General features: G+C 38.6%; 1 protein-coding gene across 26 annotated transcripts in view; it reads left to right on the top strand.

Annotated features, from left to right (window-relative positions):
- Window positions 1-18730, top strand: part of TENM3 (teneurin transmembrane protein 3) — a 1278808-nt gene that overhangs the window by 742446 nt on the left and 517632 nt on the right. For 2 of the 26 annotated variants that reach the window (XM_083630969.1, XM_083630956.1), the window contains exon 1: window positions 1948-2088. The exons of the other annotated variants lie outside the window; for them this stretch is intronic. The gene's annotated coding sequence lies outside the window, so the exon portion shown is untranslated. Of the gene's footprint in view, window positions 1-1947; window positions 2089-18730 lie in introns of those variants that run through there. 26 annotated transcript variants of the gene reach the window in all.

The following is an 18730-nucleotide window of genomic DNA, read 5'->3' as shown; positions in this document are numbered from 1 at the left end:
AAATGGCAAGAATTTGGATGCATGTTCATGACTGTATTAGCCAAAGTAACTTAGTGTAATAAGAATCCTTCTTGTGATTTTAAGACCACAGCTTGCTAGCTTTAGTTCATTGTTAGTGCACTGCTGTCTGTGATTGATATTTGGCACAGTGTCAGTCCTTAATTTACTTTTCACATAACTCTCTCTTTTTTTAAACTCCTCCCCCTCCCCCTCCTGATCAGGTTCTCCCACAAGAAAGTCATGGAAGAGATGTCATTTGGGAATGTAAACAATAAGCTCATTATTTGGAATACATTTTTTCAATGCACTCCAGTTAGTATTATCAGACTGTAGTAAATTACCTTATACTTTGATAATGGGAAACAGATACATCCATGGAAAATATTATGAAGAAAAGTGTGATAATATTAAATTTCTGACATGCTGTAAGTGGACATTGAGATTATGTGCTTTAAAGCACCAAATTGTGTTATTTTATCATAGCAAAGTAGGCTCTGTGACTGATTAACAGACTTATGAAGGTGAAGTTCCTGACTTGCTAATTATACATTTTTGTGTATGTAAAATCCCCATATGTGTAAGTGACTTATATAGAGGAATAAGGGTTACTTCTTCTTTAACCAAATACCATATTTAAGCACACTTGAAAATAGCAATCTTTTCTTAAGCTCTATTTGCAGGCAAAGTCCTCCTATTGTCCAAACAGCTATCGTTTGTTTTGGGTTTTTAAAAATAATACTATAGTCTTTAAGAGTGGACACAATATTTTTTTCCAGATTGATCAGTAAAATATATAGTTATCATTCATTATTTGTATACTGAAACTTAATATTTCTTATTGACCACTTTTAAGGAACATTGTGCCTTTCAATCTCAAGTCATCTTTCAAAAGGTACACATAAGGAAAAAATGTATATTAACAGTTGTAAAACATAGCTTGTCTTAGAAGAATGTAAGAACCGAGAGTTACACCTGAATACCTGGTCAAAAATTGCTGAGTGAGTCCCTCACTCAAGGCTAAACAGCTCCATTTGCTATTGCATACATAGGATCTTAAGTCAGGACTGCTATCTTTCTTTGGACAGCATTCATGAAAGATCCCTGAAGACTCAGAAACTATTTTAGATTCTGGTATTCTAGGACTGCTCTAGAAAAATATGGAGGGGGATCCCAAACATTACATGCACTTCTAACCTTGGAAAGGACCAGTCTTGCCTGTGCAATATGCTGAGCTTTAATACAGCTTCTGTTTTCCCAAGATTGCAAGACACTGGTAAAATGCAGCTCACACATATCAGTGGAGAACTTGCTCCACAGATTCTAAGTTTTAAACAATTATTTGACCCATCATTCCAATCCATTACATCCTCCGAGATAATAATTTCTGTATTGCTTTTCTGTTAGTGAAATAGATGTAAAATGAATAGACTGCCATGGGAGATGAGGTACTTTCTTTCATTAGAGATTTTTAAGCAGTGGCTGGATGGCCACCTATCAGGAATGCTGTAGTAATGGATATCCTACATAAGTTGAGGTCACTTTCAGTAGTCTGATTCCATGATAACGTATTTAAAACTGCAACACAATCACATTCAGACTGCAGTGATTTTAGCCATAGAGTTGTGCGCTGAAAATTAGCAAACTGAAACTTTGCAGCTGATTAAATATCTTAAAATAAAATTAAAAAAGAAGATACATGAATATTCTGTTTGTAGTCCACATTCTTCACCATTCTGTGTTTCTTCTATCTTTGGACTTAGCATATAAAGAAAGTTAAGGCTCTTCAAAGAAATAGATTAATAAGTTAAATAAAAGTGAGAGGGAAAAGGCATTTTAATAAAAGTGAGTTGAGGGGCAAATCAGTAACTGAAGAACGTAGAAAAAAGTAAGCTGACACATAATTATTAGACATAATTTATGATATCAGTCCATAGCTATCAACCTTCCCTTTTTTTGCGGGAAATTCCCTTATTCCAGCGCCATTTCCCGCTGCTTCCCGCTGCTATCCCGGATTGTTAGATATCCTGTAGACTGTCCCTGAGACAGGTGAGGCTGCTGATCCCTTATTTTCGAGGCTCCCCGGGACAGGTGAGGCTTCTGATCCCTTATTTTCAAATCTGAAAGTTGATAGCTATGTATCAGTCTAATTTTCTCTGGCACATTCGGGTGCAGTATGTAGCACCCCATGCCAGTACAGACAGCCAAGCCCCAGCAAACCCCAGGCAGGAGTGGCTGAGGCTGCTGTGAGTGATTTAAGCTACCACATCCACTACTGGCCTAGAGCTACAAGCTGGCCGCATTCTTTCCTGATCACAATTGATCAACTCACAGGCAGACACAATAAATTTGATGCAGAAAAATCTAGTTAACATTGCCATTTCATGTCTTTAATGGGACAGTTACTTTAATCAATGAGGTTTTGAGTCTTTTGAATCAGACTTAGGACAGAGCATAAACAGTGTTCTTTCCAAAATTCAGAAATATAAGCAGAAAAGTGGAAGATTTAGCTCCCGTTTGGAAACAAGACCAGATAATTTGGAACCCCAGAATCTAGCATGGAGTTTCGTTGGTAAAAATTTGGAACCATTATTCAGGTTTTTCCTGGATAGTTGTTATTTATGAATTGTGATTTTTAAAAAAATATATTGTATTGTATGCATTTTATAGTTATATTTTTTCCCGTTGTAAAATTAATTGAAACCTTTTATAATGAAAACAGTTCTAGAAATGGTTAAAATAATAATAATTTAATACAAATCAGAACCTTATATTTATAACCCACTCTTGAAACCAAAGAAGAAAGATCTTTTCCAGAAAGGAAACTATTTGATAACCAATCTCCATGTTAAAATTGAAATCAAATGTAAGAGTAAAGAATAGGAAACACAAAAAGAAGACAGTTGTTTTATCCTTAAAGGGGCATTTGATCACAAGATATGCTGTGATCTCTATTTCAGTCAGCTGAGGTACTCAGTTCCGAACCCCATCCTAGCTGACTTGACAATGGCATAACTTGCTCATCCTGGCTCTGCCAAAGCTGGCTGAGTAAGGCTGCCGTTAGCCTCCCAAAAGGGGTGTTCTAGGGGTGTGGTGGGGATGGGAACAGAAAAGGGGGACTTAGGCAGAATCTCTTTAGCTGAGTCTCTTTAGCTGAGTCACATGAGCTGGCAGCCTGGCATAAAACAATATTTTAAAGGCTTGCTTTCCCTCTGCCAGGCTTAGATAGAGCAACAGCATCAGCTCTGTCGCTGAATAGTGTTTGGATCTGGTATAAATTTTGCTGGCTTAATTTACACCAGTTTTTTTTCCACCAGCTGCTACTCAGAAAGGGCACTTGATAACTAACTTAAGACCTGCAGTTGTTTTTCCCCTAAGCACGATAGAACTCACTTCACTGCATTTTTTTAACTGTTTGCTTTGCATTTTCATAACAATTTCATACCTGAGAATAATATTTCTTCTTCGCAATAATGATTTGACAGCAACCTGTTATAATCAGAACAGAAAATTCAATTAAGTCTTCCAATAATCAGTTTGAGTTTTGTGTAAGATGTGCATTCTGTATGGTTTCCAAAAACATGAAGTGGTAGAAGTCTTGCATAAGAAAAAGATGAAAGATTCATAAATTATTGATTAGCATATTATGAATTGGTCTTACTCATTCTGTGATATTTACTCAAGGAGCCTACACCCCAACAGGAAAGGCCAGAAGCTCAGGAATTATGGATAAATTAATAAATTAGCTATTATTTATGGTTATTAATTGACACTGTTGGTTTTCCTTCAGGATTTTTTTAATCTTGTACTTTGCCTAACTGTCACCGAATTTCTTTAATGTCTGTCAGCTAAAGAGTTATTGCAGGTGCTTATTCTCTACTTTAAGTCAGAGCTAACAGGCATCCTACTGTGGAAAGATTTTTTTTAAAAAAGTTTCATCACCAGAAAGGCATGGCAGCTAGAGAGGCAAACAGCCAGGAGGAACAGGCTGCTGCTAGTGAGCAGGGAAGAAGGTGTCAGGATAGATATGCCAGATGTAGAAGTGAACAATAATAATTGAAAGCCCATTAGAAATGAAAACCTATGTGGGGACTGAAAAGTAATAGATAGAGCCAGAATGCCCCCTGTTCTGTGCAGAACAACAAAGCTGAAGCTCATTGGAAGGGGAAAATCTTGCACCAGACAGTCTAGCCTAGAAGGCCAATGTTGCAACGTAGCAATTTCAAGCTACAGTCAAACACTATTCCCTGTTGTGGGGTGTTTGTATTCTCATTCCCAAAACTTCTTACCCTTATTCTTTGATTTTCCCTAATTCTTTACTGGAGGGAAATATTATTGTTAGATCAAATAATAACCCATCACTTTAACGGGACCACTTGTCTCCTGCAAAAGGGAGGGAACAATTTTTAGCGACTTCAGTGTGGTTGGATGTATTCTAATAATTTTTGGGATCAGGGGACTTGTTTTTATGGATGAGGCAGCAAGGTTTTATTTATTTCCTCACTGTTCCTTACTAGCAAGATAATGACCCAGTAGGAACAACACTATATCATGACTTGGTATCATTTCCAGGAACACAATTGGAAAAAAGAGTATAGCCTCCACTGGCCTTTTCTAGAGGTCTCATACAAAGGTTCCCTTTCTCTGATGGAAGAATTCCTTCTGCTAATGGAAGTGCCTTCTACAAAACCCTATGTGATTTATGTTTGTGTATCTTGGGAAAATCAATAGTTATAGGGGAAATCCAATGAAGTCATATTCAATAGACCTAAGTTTTACATCTTGGAAATTGTTTTCAGTATCAGTAATGGAGAATGGCTTATAAACTATCGTCCTTCCCAAAGTAGATCCAGAACAATTGATGTTATAGATGGGAGGAAATAAAGGTTGCATTACATGTTTGCAAGAGACAAGAGAATTGACCCAAATACAGAAGATACACCCTAAACTTTTGACTGTGCAGTTGGATAGGATGCTTAGTTCACATCAATCAAAGAGATTTTCTGTTAGGGCAAGTGGTTAATATTAAAGAGCTTCTATGTGTTCACCTACAAAGCAGCTCAGTTAATAGTTTATATAGTTTAATACTACTTTACAATAACCAGTGGAGTGGGGAGAAGGTGAGGAGAGAGACAGTTAGGATATTAAAGAACTTTTGAACGTGTGCCGAAAAGGCAGCTAGCTTTTAGCACCTGGTCTGCTTGGAATCTAATTGTGCATTCCAAGCTGAAGAACCTCTAGAGGAAATGGTGCTTGATTTGTGGTACAACAGTCAACTGGACAGTTTCGTATTCTGAACCAGGTAATTCCAGACTTCAGCACTACATGGAATAAAATACAGCGGTACCTCTGGTTCCGGAGGTCCATTCTTAACCTGAAACTGTTCTTAACCTGAGGTACCACTTTAGCTAATGGGGCCTGCTGCTGTGCGATTTCTGTTCTCATCCTGAGGTAAAGTTCTTAACCTGAGGTACCACTTCCAGGTTAGAGGAGTCTGTAACCCGAAGTGTTTGTAATCTGAGGTGTTTGTAACGCAAGGTACCACTGTACATGTTTTACAGAACTGCTGATGTGTTGCACTATTTTTCATGTTTGAACTTCCAAAAATACCAGTGGCAACTTTTCTAAGCTTTTGAGACCAGCTATTTTGAAAATTGTTTGAAGAAAAATCAGGAATGTTTGCTACCTGGAAAAATATACTAGGAAGAAGGTAGGCAATTAAGTCAAAATAATTTACATTGGAAATATGTTGAGCACAGTCTTAACTTTCCCAACCAAGTCAATAGGAATTAAATGGGTTTAACTTGGCCTAGATTGTGACCTTTCTTTCCAGCAACTTGAAGAATTTTGTTTTAATGCTGTCATTTTCTATCTGCTGCAAGTACTAAAGTACTTTCTACAATGAAGTGAACTTATAAGGTGTATCCTGCAAAGGGAATTGACAATTTCTTACTAAACCTATAGAACACATACTGGATTTCAGTTATTTTAACTTAATTTCAGTTAATTCCCTTCTAATACAATACATCTTACTTAGTTTACCCCATGAAATTGTCCTCGATAGACACTGCAATCTCTTGCTCTTTCCATGCTGTGTCCATTCTGCCTGCATTTACAACCCTCTTGAGTAACACTGGAAAAACAGTAATATTTATAATCCCTACCCCCCACGATCCAAGTAAAAACTTCACTGGTAAGCCACCCACCTTTACTCTTTTGAGAGTAAGAATTCATCTTCCCTCCCATCTGCCTACTTCCTCAATAATTATCTCAATGGCTTACATACAGCCTTTGAGTATTTTAGTTTCCTAAGGCTATGCATATTATACCAGCTTTTCCATCTTGGATAGAATCACTACGGCTATCTTTGCAAACTGATATCTAATGGAAATCGAGATTTCCCCCCCGAGGTTGTCGTTTGTCCAGTTATGACTCCAAAATGGCATACTTAATCTGCATCTTATTCTCTCTGAAATCTGACTTTCTGTTCCTATCTCTGTGCACATTTATGTTTGCTGAAACAAAAAAAACAGAATCAAATATGTCAGCTGAGAAACTCAAATCATATAACTCTTTCTTCATTTGATATTTATGGTTTCATTTACTTTAGATATAATCTTTGTACACCAGAAAAATCATTGAGGTGTCTTGTACATATAGCTCTGACATCTGACACCAAATTAGTGCTTTTCAGAACATTAATGGCGTACAATTTTTCATAGATTCCACTGCTTGGCTTACTTAGCTTAAGGTACTGCATTCTTTATGGTTCCTCCAAATGAGTACAAATGATATTTGTTTGGTTTTAAAAATAATAATTATAGTACAGTATATTCAATTATTAACATTTTTCTTCGAATTGCAGTCATTGAACAAGGTACTTGCTCATATTTGATGAGCGGTTTACTTAATTAGATGGTTTATTACCCAATAAAAACAAATTGAACTTACTGTATGTATCCTATTTATGATAGGAAAATATCAAATATTTTTCAGTTAATAGTAGCAAGAGTGCTTTCTTTCATTTCCCTTCCCACAATAAAAGTCAAAGGTCATTTAAAAGTTACAGAAATCATTTGGGCTCATCCCGTAAGACAGTGGTGGAGAAGCTCTGGCCTGGGGGCCTAATTAGGTCTGACAGGCTTTAGAGGTTGGCTCACCAGGTCATTTTGGGCAAATCATGCTCACCTTACCTGTCTTCAGCTTCTGGAAACTTCAAGCTGTGGTTAAAGAAAGACGCGTACACTTTTTGAATTTTGCACCTTTTTATGTTGCCTTGTAGAGCAACAGAAAAAGGTGCCTGCTCAACGCAAAGGAAGAATTGGGAGCACACATGGAGTGCACTCTCAATTCTTTCTTTGCAGCTTGAATTCAAGCCATGGCTGCAAAGGATGAAAAAAATAACAGAAGTCCTCCTAGAGTGTGCTCAGTATTCTTCCTTTTTGCAGTTGAGTCACCTGACACCTGACAGATTGACTTCTGCTGCTTCAATGGGATTTCTTCATCCTCTCCTCTCTCCTACAGTGCCCCCTCCCCATGCTTCCAAACGGTATGTGGATTCTCTTCAGCAGGTTTGGAGAGAATGTGGAGAGGAAAGGGAAGTCTTGTTGCATGAGTGTAGGTCCACTTGCTCAAAGTTGGATGTTTATAGGGCACCAAAGATGATGCAAACACTGATGATGATGATGATTCAGTTTATTTGGTCTATCAAATAAAGTATAGTATTTCCAAGACAGCAGTAGCGGACTGGAAAAAAACACAATATACATGTATAAAAATTGTACCTTTTTCAAATAAGAGTACAACAAAATCGATAAACAATCAGAAATACAGTGGTACCTCAGGTTACAGATGCTTCAGGTTACAGACACTTCAGGTTACAGACTCCGCTAACCCAGAAATAGTACCTCGGGTTAAGAACTTTGCTTCAGGATGAGAACAGAAATTGTGCTCCGGCAGCGCTGCAGCAGCAGGAGGCCCAATTAGCTAAAGTGGTGCTTCAGGTTAAGAACGGACCTCTGGAACGAATTAAGTTATTAACCCGAGGTACAACTGTAGTTACAAATACAAGCATTTTTAACTCTGAACTCATCTTCCCTTTAATAATTCTGTCCTAATTTTTCAGAGGCAGACAGTTTTGCAACGTATGAAACTTCATCGTGGTTGCATGCTGGTGGCTATTTTACAAAGGGTTTATCACTTATGAGTGCACACTGCCAGTAAAGCAATACCTGTAAATCACTGGAAAACTAATTGAAGTGGGATTTTTGTTGTTCCAAAATTTAGCATTAAGGTCTAGCCTGTGTTTTCATCCACTGATACCCTTTTAGTGCAAATACTACATTGCACAGAGTAATGTTCTGTAGGAGATCCCTGCAGCATTTTCTTCCCACAGTTATTGCTTTAGGCTTGCATTGCCAAGTAGATCTGAAAGTGATGCAGTTCTCGGAGGGGAGGAACAAAAAGATGAATCTGCTGCTTTTAATTTTAAAACATATGTCAACAATATGTGGCAATGAATTAGTAAATAGTCCAAAGTGCCGCTATGATTTTTATTTTATTCAGCTCTATATATTCACATCTATTACACTCCATTTACAACAAAGGAAGCAACAGATTGATATATTGCCAGACACCCTATCCATGTTTATGTATTAAATCTATTTTAGATAGAAGAGTATCATGTCTCAATTTATTAGTTGTACCTACCTCAGTTTTCAAAGCTTCTAAAGTGAAAAATCCAAATGCAGCATTCTAAAACAAAAATCTGTTGCCATAAAATCTACATTATCATTTCTGGTTTTTATTAACTGTACTTTTATTGTAAGATTTTTACTTTCCTCATAAACCCTGTGTCACTCAGACATAGGTTGCCATATTTCATTTCATCTACAATTTTTATTGGATTCAGTTTTTATTCTCAGTTTTTGCTTTGTTTTTAGTATTGTGCTTGACATTCCTCATGGGGGCTGACTTATACTATATGTCCTTTCCTATGATGGAAAGAATGTTCTCCTGAGCAACCGTGAATGAAATTTGGTAACTAGAAATCTGTAGAAGTAGTATCCAAAAAGTACTTTGACCAGTCAGCACACTTCAAATGTGATGCTGTTCATTCTATAATAGACTGCTGTAATAAACTTGCCTTTGAGGCAGCATATATTTAGTCTGTAGTTTTTCTCTCTTTTCTCATTGCTTTGCAATATACTTTGGGTTGTGACCACATGTAAAATGACATGTTAAAGGTATACAGAATTGCGAAACCCTGTTTAGCAAATGCAGCACAGCAAAGCCATTTAAGGACTGTCTTCAATAAACAGAAATTTTTATTTCAATGCAGGACCACTGCAAAAATAGTCATGAGATGAGTCATTATTAGAAAAGCTCAATGAGTTGTTTTCTGGTCACTAACAAAAATTTAAAACTATTATTTTAACCTTGTTATTAGTGGCTGCATTGCAAATCTTGAAGGAGTTGAAAAGTCCATTTTCATTAGCAAAACTAGGCAATTGTTTATTTATTAGAGGCTGCCACCAATCCCACCTACCTCTATCCCCACCAAACCCTCCAGCCACTTCCCAAACCTCCTTTCTTTACACCTCAGCCAGCTCTTCTAACCCCTCTCAACACCTTCAACCCTGTATCCTGTTGTCATTCTCACCCTCTACAGTTTGCTTCAAACTCCCCCTGTTCCCCCACAGCTCACCCCAATCTCAAGATTCCACTGCCATTGCCACTCACTGAGGAGAGGGGAACAAAGAGGAGAAAGGCTTCATCCCATGCTACTGTCAACAGAAGGAAGTTTCTACAGGGTGAAGGGGGGGAAAAGACTCGATCCTCTTCATTTCCTTCTTCTCTGCAAATGGCAGCAGGATCTTGGGATTGGGATGAGCTATGAGGGGATGGAGATGGGAGAGTCTGGGGCAAACTGGGTGGTGCTGAAAGTGACAGGAAGCGTGTGAAGGTTTCTGTTGTCACTGTAGGATATGGACAGTGTGCTTGATAAAGTCTGGCTGATTGCATTTACACAGAACCTCCATGGCTTTTCACATCTAGCAGAGGGAGTGGCCAATCTGATTAGTACAGTGAGCAATGCCTTGTGGAGCAAGCAGGTAGTCCCAGCCCTTTTTAAATTATCTTAGTGGCAAAGTGCATGAATGAGTCAGTATAAGTGGCTTGTGTTTGTTAGTCCAGTTTACAATTAATCATTTGACACCTGGTACCTCTACATCTGCATTTTTATATATTGCAGCAGATGACTATTCCTTGTGTTGAGAGGAGAATCTGTCATGCTTGTAGGGTTGAAGCCAGCTGCATATGAGCAGACCCATGATAGGCAAGGGTATCCTGCCCCACAATCTCCTTCTCTCTCTCTCTCCACTATATTTTTCTCACACTCCCTTCTCTCTCTCCCTCCCTATTCAGCAGGCTCCCCGGGAGCCCAGGGGAGTCCCTGCCCCATTTCTCATATCCTTCCTTCCTTTAGGGCTGCAGTCCCTCCCTTTATTGGGATCATAACACTCATGTTCTTTCCTCTCACATTGCATTTACACTTGGAGAGATACCCAAACAAAGAGAAACAGATGTACATAATTTGCATACAATTAGATTATAACATTCAACCTCTTAATTCTATTTGGACTAAAAGGGTGTTTAAAATGGCCCCATTCCTCAGTATAAGGACCAGCAGCAGCAGATTTTCCTTCAGCAATGCAGTTAGTTTTCCATCCACATTAAGTTTTCTCACAAGCATTCATGTCATTATTTCTATGCTGTCTTTTATTGATGGAATGGAACATGTTCCCTGAACTACCTATAGAACCATTTCTACCTTCAAGCTTGCCTTCAAGGCCTCCTCCTAGAAGTCTTTTGAAAGATGGTGAAAACTTTTCTTCTTAGACAGGCATTCACAGAAAGATAATAAGCTAAGTTTGTGAATTTTCCCTGGTGCATGTTAGGTTTTAGAATGCTGATGCTAATGTTTTATGTATTTTATTGGTTGCTGCTTTATGGGTTTTGTGTTAGCCTTTTTGAATTATAAAAAAGCAAGATAGAAATAAATAAATTAAATATCACCGCATACACCACCACACAGAATACCACTGAAGGCAGTTAACACTTTCCTGCTGTGGACTGTCAACTTGTAACAATGTCAGAGATAGAGTAACCCAATAATTTCCAGCATTCTTATTACTGTTATTATTGAATCCTTTCTATTGTTTAATATGATTTTTAGCTGCTGAATTTTTATCTCAATTTTTTCCTGCTTCTGATAGTCACACTTTCAGGGGCATTATTCTAAATCTGAACAGAACAGTGACTTAAATATTTTTGTTGTTGTTTTCTTCTAGCTTTATAACCACAACAGACAACCCAAGAGCCAAATTTTGTACTGTGGTTTTTATACCTTAATGCAAATAATAGACATAAGGCAGGACTCAAGGGTGCACACCTGCATAATTCAACCCTTTTCTCTTCAAAATATTAAATGCTACTAGGAAAGGGCTAGCACAATATTTATACAAAATCTGAAAAGAAAATATGAAGCCATTGCCTAATGGTTATTTTGAAGGAAAACCACACAGGTTATACAAGCATGTTCCCCTTGTAACAGGCATAGTAGGTGCACATTTGAGTACCAGAACCTGAACACAAAATATATTCAGTTTTCTGACATTTTTGAATGCCATATTCAGAACATGCTTCTATTCATTTTGAATAATTAACATGAATTAACTGGTCCCATTTTATCTAATCAACTCATTGCAAACATGTACAGTGATGTGTTGTAATTTGATTACTCACCAAAGTTCTCTTTAAGTTCATTAAAATCAATACAAGCCTTCAATTGCTAATGCTGCTCAGCACTAATTACCCAGCTTGTCACACAGTAGTTAGACATTTTGTATAGTTATGAGTGTTTTGTTAGTTGTTTTTTATTTATCTCTCAGATCCACCACTAAAAAAAAATATGTGGCTCCACCTGATTTTAAATTGGCTAGAAATGACCAGTTATGTGTCACTTCACTAAGAGATTACCATAAATGCAAGGATGAGACTGTTCTCTATAAGGAGAAATGAGATTCACAAGCAAAGAACAACTTTGAGATTAAGCTTTGATTCTGTGAAACTACATTAAATATTTTGTGAGTAGAAGATTAAAAAAAAATGTACGTTTATCATATGTTGTTTAGCTTACAGTATACTTTGCCATTTAGCAGCTGTGACAATTGTGTTAGATAAATAATTAGTGTTTGGTCACTATTTTTCATTACACACATAGCTCAAGATTGTATTGTACATCATGAGAAAAATTACTACTTTCCTTCAAAGTTAAGGGTAGTGACAACTTTGGGATGTGCTACACATGCATCCCTTGAAAAAAAACAAAAAACCATTGACAGCAAAGTAGACATACACAAAAAGCCCTTTATGGCTTCTCCCCAAATTCTTTAGCTATTTTATCCTGAGTACCAAATTCACTTCAAATTTTGCTTTAAATAAAATTTGGCAACAGCTCTAGTTATGAACAGTGATTCACTCTTCCTATACACATTGTAACACTTGCCATCTACCATCCTGTAGTCAAGGTTCAAGAATACATATTATTCAGGATAGTGGTGGAGGATTCATGATTGCAGCAAGGGCTGGCCAATTGGCACTCTGCACAGCCGTTTGGGAATGAGGAAGAGCCATGGGTGATTGCATGATTGGTAAAGGGGCTAACCAACCAGCACTCTGAACAACTAGCTTCTAGTTCAATTGGACTTTTTGGGGGGATGGGACCGATTGCTCTTGAGCTTAATTCACTGGAAGTTTGCGTGTCTTTCCAAAACAATGTGAATACAGATCCAGTATCCAGGGGTTGGGGTCCTGTGGCCCTTCAGCTATTAAAAAAGGTAAAGAGCCCCTGACCATTAGGTCCAGTCGTGACCGACTCTGTGGTTGCGACGCTCATCTCGCTTTACTGGCCGAGGGAGGCGGCATACAGCTTCCGGGTCATGTGGCCAGCATGACTAAGCCACTTCTGGTGAACCAGAGCAGCGCACGGAAACACCGTTTACCTTACCGCCGGAGCGGTACTTATTTATCTGCTTGCACTTTGACGTGCTTTCGAACTGCTAGGTGGGCAGGAGCTGGGACCGAGCAACAGGAGCTCACCCCATCATGGGGATTCGAACCACCACCCTAGGCTCTGTAGTTAAACCCACAGCGCCACCCGTGTCCCTCCTTCAGATATTACAGAATGACAACTCCCATCATCCCTGACCATTGGCCATGCTGGCTGGGATGCAGGAAGCTGGAGTCCAACAACTGGAGGGCCACAAATTCCTGCATCAATGGGTACACCTCTTAAAAATGTGTACATACTTATAACTTTGTGATTTCACAGGATTGGGTTTATTCACAGGATTGGATCCTAAAATCTAAAGTACATTTAGTAAATACAAAGATTATTGTTTTCCCCACTGCAGATAATTCATCCGAAAAGAAAAAAAGAAAGATCTATCTGTCATGTGACTCTTTTGACAAGCTAATATGAGGGGAGTGTGACAGAAGGTTCTGGCTACATTTTGCCCCTTCGTGCACACCCGGTAAAGAAGACCTGAGCTGTCTTGTGTTGTACACTAAGGTAATAACTCTCAAAAGAAGCATGTGCCACGTAATAAAGCACCATAAAAATAATTCAAAATTTTAAAAATCCTGAAAGAATCCTAAAACTGGAAACATCAAAAACTATAAAGCCAGTGAAACCAAACCAGTATAGTTCATCCCCAACCCAGTGTGACAACAGCTATGACAGTTGTCCAGCCTCTTTGATGCCACTAAGGTCACATGCCATAAACCACATTTTTGATAGCCTCACTCCTGATGGATCAACAATATTAAAATATCAACAGATTCCATATACAGTATACATACATTGATAGTGCTATTGACAAAATGAAATATTTACAAAAAGCAAACTGGCAGTAAGCTTGGAAAGTGAGTTTATTGTTTGGATTAGTATCCCTTATGATTCTAGCCTATTTTCCATCAAGAGTCTAGCTCTTAGTCAGAACTAATTGTTCATTTTAATTATGTCCCTTTCATCTTTACTGCCCTCCCACTCCTGTCACACTTGCTATCCTCTGCAGGTAGCTCTGCCAGTCTCCTGCTCGCTCTGTTGCTCACCTGACTTTTCACAGTAAGATCAGCATCTTCATGTTAGATTCATAGAAGATTCCACCTAAACATTAGGAAGAACTTCCTGACAGTAAGAGCTGTTCGACAATGGAATTTGCTGCCAAGGAGTGTGGTGGAGTCTCCTTCTTCGGAGGTCTTTAAGCAGAGGCTTGACAACCATATGTCAGGAGTGCTCTGATGGTGTTTCCTGCTTGGCAGGGGGTTGGACTCGATGGCCCTTGTGGTCTCTTCCAACTCTATGATTCTATGATTCTATGTCCACAATTATTTCTAATGCAATAGAGACCTCCAGAGTATTGCAAAATACTAATGCAAATGGGATTCTTGCCTTTCACCTCAACTCTCCTATGCAAAAAGTTGTTTCCCCAGTTGTTCACAAGTCAATCAGCTGAAAAATTGCTAATGATACCAATGCTGTCAGATAGCAATATAATGCTGTTGATACCTCAGTTGGTAGACTTTCAATCTCAGGGTTGTGGGTTCAAGGCCCACGTTGGGCAAAAGATTCCTGCATTGCAGGGGGCTGGACTAGATGACCCTCGTGGTCCCTTCCAACTCTACCATTCTATGATTCTGTGATTTAAAATGTGTCTATACTGAAGCAGCAGAGTAAAGGTCACTGAGAGCTCCTTCCAGGGTCTCTGCTTACTTCGCCCATATTTTTCTGTGGCAGAGTCTAAAATACTTCAGAATTGTAAGAGCTGCATTGCATTATAAAAACTTACTCTGTATATTAAAAATATTAGTACAGGTACAAGCTGCTCTAGGCAGAAATCATAGCTTGGTGGTAACTTGCTAAGATCATGTGTTGTACGTGCAGCAGGTGTCAGATTTATCCTTGACATCTCCAGTTAAAAAGTTCAAGTGAAAGGTGAGGTGAAAGACCTTTGCTTGTGATCCTGGAAATGAGCTGCCAGTCAGAGCAGACAATACTGGGCTCCATAGACAGTCTGACCTGGTGTAAGGCAGCTTCCTGTATTCCATATAACAATGCATATGTAGGAGGCTAGTCATGAACAGTGGAGTGATATTAATTCTACAATTGCCATCACTAATGGTGCAGTTTTCTATTTGCCTATTCAGATGCAATCCCCATTGAGTTCAATGGAATTTACTTCCAGGTAAGCAACTATAGGATTGCAGCCTAAATAAGACGTAGTATTCAAGATTGGCACTCTGTTCATATTTCCTAACTGAGGATTAGTTCTTTTGGTTGGAAATTCCATATGATTAGAAAATCTTTTCCAGTCTTGAACTGTAGTTCTGTGCATGCCTATCTAAAAGTAAGTCACTTTGAGTTCAATGGGACTTACTCCCAAGTGAGTGGGTATAGGATTGCGGCTTTATATTTGCAAACATTGGCACAAAATAATATATAACATATTTGTGTGCATCTATATGTTAACTGTAGAAAAACATTGTGTTGAACAGGAATATGTATTTGATGTTATTTTAGTAGGAGTAAATCCTTAGGTTTTATCCTGGTATACAACTGGTTAAAAGCCTGCTATATTGTATTATGTACTGAAAATTGGTGCATTTGCTTTAATATATTGAAACTCTCTATGATCAATGCCTGGATTTCAACCCATTTTGAAAACACCTGCATATTACAGTAATAACCTTCTATATAGATGAACCATACTTCTTAAAATCAAAAGAAAATGAAAAGTGAATCTTATCCATTCCAGCTGTGGATAGGAGACACATTTTTTAAAAATTAAAAGAACTCTCTTTCAAGGCTCCAGTTTCCTGCCTGTGTAGCAGACTCCCCACAACGATGTTCTCATTTAAAGGTCTGACATGACTGACTTCACCTGGAAAGTTATCCATTATTGGTTGGCAGTAGATAAACCCATCAAAAGATGTTACAAATAAGTAAGAATTTATTTGAAAAGTGACATTATCCTATTTCTGTCAGGGAGTGGGAGCAAAATAGGCAGCAGTTTATTAGATTTACAAAGAAGAAAACTGTTTGGAAGTAGATATTTTTAAGGTCAGCATTTTTAATCCAGAGCTGTGGCAGCAGATTTGATGTTTCATAAATGGTAGCCTTTATCAGCGATCTGGTTTGGTCAATTCATTCCCCCCACCCTCCTCCTCACATGCAGTGACACTAAACCAGGAGAACAGGAACAAGAAGATTCCTTGCATTCAGTGACACTCATTTTCTATTACCAGGCATCACTATCAGCAGAGTGGATTAAATATTTGAATGAAAAGAAAAGTGAGCCCTAGTATACAGATAGCAGTGCAGAATAAGCACAGAGGTGTTTTTCAGCCTGGTGGTACCTACCTTCTCTTTGCCCTCTCCTTCCTCTCCAATTTGCCACATTTGAAGGGCCCATCTGTCTGCTGACTCCATACAGAGTGCAAACAGAGGAAGGTGAGGATGCCACTGTTAAGAGGTCACATTGCCTCACTATGCCCCAGGGCTAAAGACTCCTGCAGCAGTCAACTGCACTATAAAGGGATGGTGAGGTGATAAAGAGCTGAATTTACCATTAAGATTTAATTATACAGTATAGACAACTTCCCATTTACGTGTGTGCGATTCAATATGTTTGCAACCACGCACATGTACATTGCACCAAACTCGGAAGTGACCCGAAAATGTCACAAAAGGGGGTGGAACGGGGTGGGGTGGGGTGGAACGGGGTGTTTGCAGGCTTTTTCAATGGCGCTTCAAATATACGTGATTTCACTTAAACACGTGTCTTGGAATGTATCCCCTACATAAAGGGGGGGGTGGCCTGTATTTGCTGCTGCATCTTTAAATGACGGTTAGAGAGATATACATAAGGCTGATAAAATTTAGATCCTAAACTTGTTTTTTTAATTATAAGCCTTACCCTTGGTCCATTTTCCCCAGTCCATCTCACCACTAGGTTCTGCAGATTTCAGCTATCTTCCTTTGAGGCAGGTTTATAGGCATTTCTCTGGTCAGCTCTAGGAGCTCCTTGCTGAATTCTCCTCACCATTTAATTCCTTTACATGGCCTCACTGCCAATATTTGTTTTAAGCCAGTGATTCAACTCTTTTAGGGTAGACTCTAGCTCTAGCTCTCTTCAGCTTAGTCTCTTGCCCATCTTTCACCAGCTTCTGCCTCAGGCTTCAACCACCTCTTCCTTTACCTCCTCCTCACAAAGCAAATTGTGAGGGGAAATAAGTTTAGGCATGAGGATAGAGGTTGGTGGATGTTGGATGAGGCGCAGCAACAGAAATGAGATAATGCTGCCATATCCTTAACTGTGGTCAAGGAAGAAAGAATATAGTCTGTATACAAAGAAGAGATTTTACACCTGTGCAGTTATGTTCAGTTGTTTTGCTCGCAAGCCACTCCAACCTCCCCTAAAAGAATGAAAAATAGCTGAAGCCGGAGAAGCAGCTGCAAACAGCCCATGTACGCTTCTGGTATCCATTGAGGAGAGAGGGAGGAGAAGGGATTAGTTCTGATCCTGCTGGGATCTTAGTCTCTTTCTCCTTCCAGGTCTCTAGGGAGCATAGTAGATGAGTGAAGTCCCATAAATATAAACAAAGTAGTGTAGTATTCTTTGAAAACGGTTGTAAACAATAAACACTTCGGCCTTTTTATTTTGTGATAAGCAGAAACAGAGATCTCTTTGTCATATATTTCCCACTGAAGTATGGAAACAGTTCATAGTTTCTAAACTGAGGATGTGTATGACTAGCTGTGTCGATGTCTAGATGCTTTTTAGTGAATCTGTATATTTTCTATTAAATGTGTTGACAAAGCATGGTAATGAATCTGTCCTTCAGAGCCATTATCAAAAAGTGAGGCTGCTTGAATGTGGAATGCAGAGGAAGTGTACAAGAGTTCTGTCAAGATATATATCACTTTAGGCCAAATATGGAAATGGAAAACACTGGCTTCTGCCCTTTCTACTTCAACGACTATTTCTTAAGAATGGGTGATAAGCATTACTTTGGGTTTAACAGTAGCATAAATAGATAGCTCTGTTTGTGCATGCAGCCAGACTTGAAACAGTTCCAAAAATAATATGAGCACAAAATAGTGAAATCCTCAACTACAAAAAGTGGTAAAATAAATTATTTGTTTCTCTTTTGGCTTGCTTCAAAAGCGAGGGGGAATGCAAACATGAAGTAATCTTTCTTGTATAGTGGTTTATTAAATGCACATAGCCACGTCAGGCAAATGTTTTCAGACTGTGAAAAGCCAAACAGGAGACTCCAGTATGTGGTTTGTAATACAAAATTGGTCTTCTATAAAAATTGTAGAGAAGCAATAGCGTGGGGAGGAAAATGTGTTTGCCCTATAATAGATGCATCCTCACCCATCCTCCCACCCAAAATCTGTAGTGATTGCTACAGGGGCAGCCCACACAAGGAAGTATTTAGTGATGCATGGGTGGACTCCAAAAGAAGGGCAGGATCAGCTTGGCTGTTATTCAGACTTTGTGAGATACTTTTGTTGTTTATATCCTATCCCCCCCCCCTTAATCAACTTTTTCTTGCATGTGTCTTATTTTTCTCTTGAATCACCTTTTAACCTTGATGCTATGTG

This window comes from Podarcis filfolensis (genome assembly GCF_964270895.1).
Source record: "Podarcis filfolensis genome assembly, chromosome: 9".
Lineage (NCBI taxonomy): Eukaryota > Metazoa > Chordata > Lepidosauria > Squamata > Lacertidae > Podarcis > Podarcis filfolensis.
This window is presented reverse-complemented; position numbering and strand designations above follow the sequence as displayed.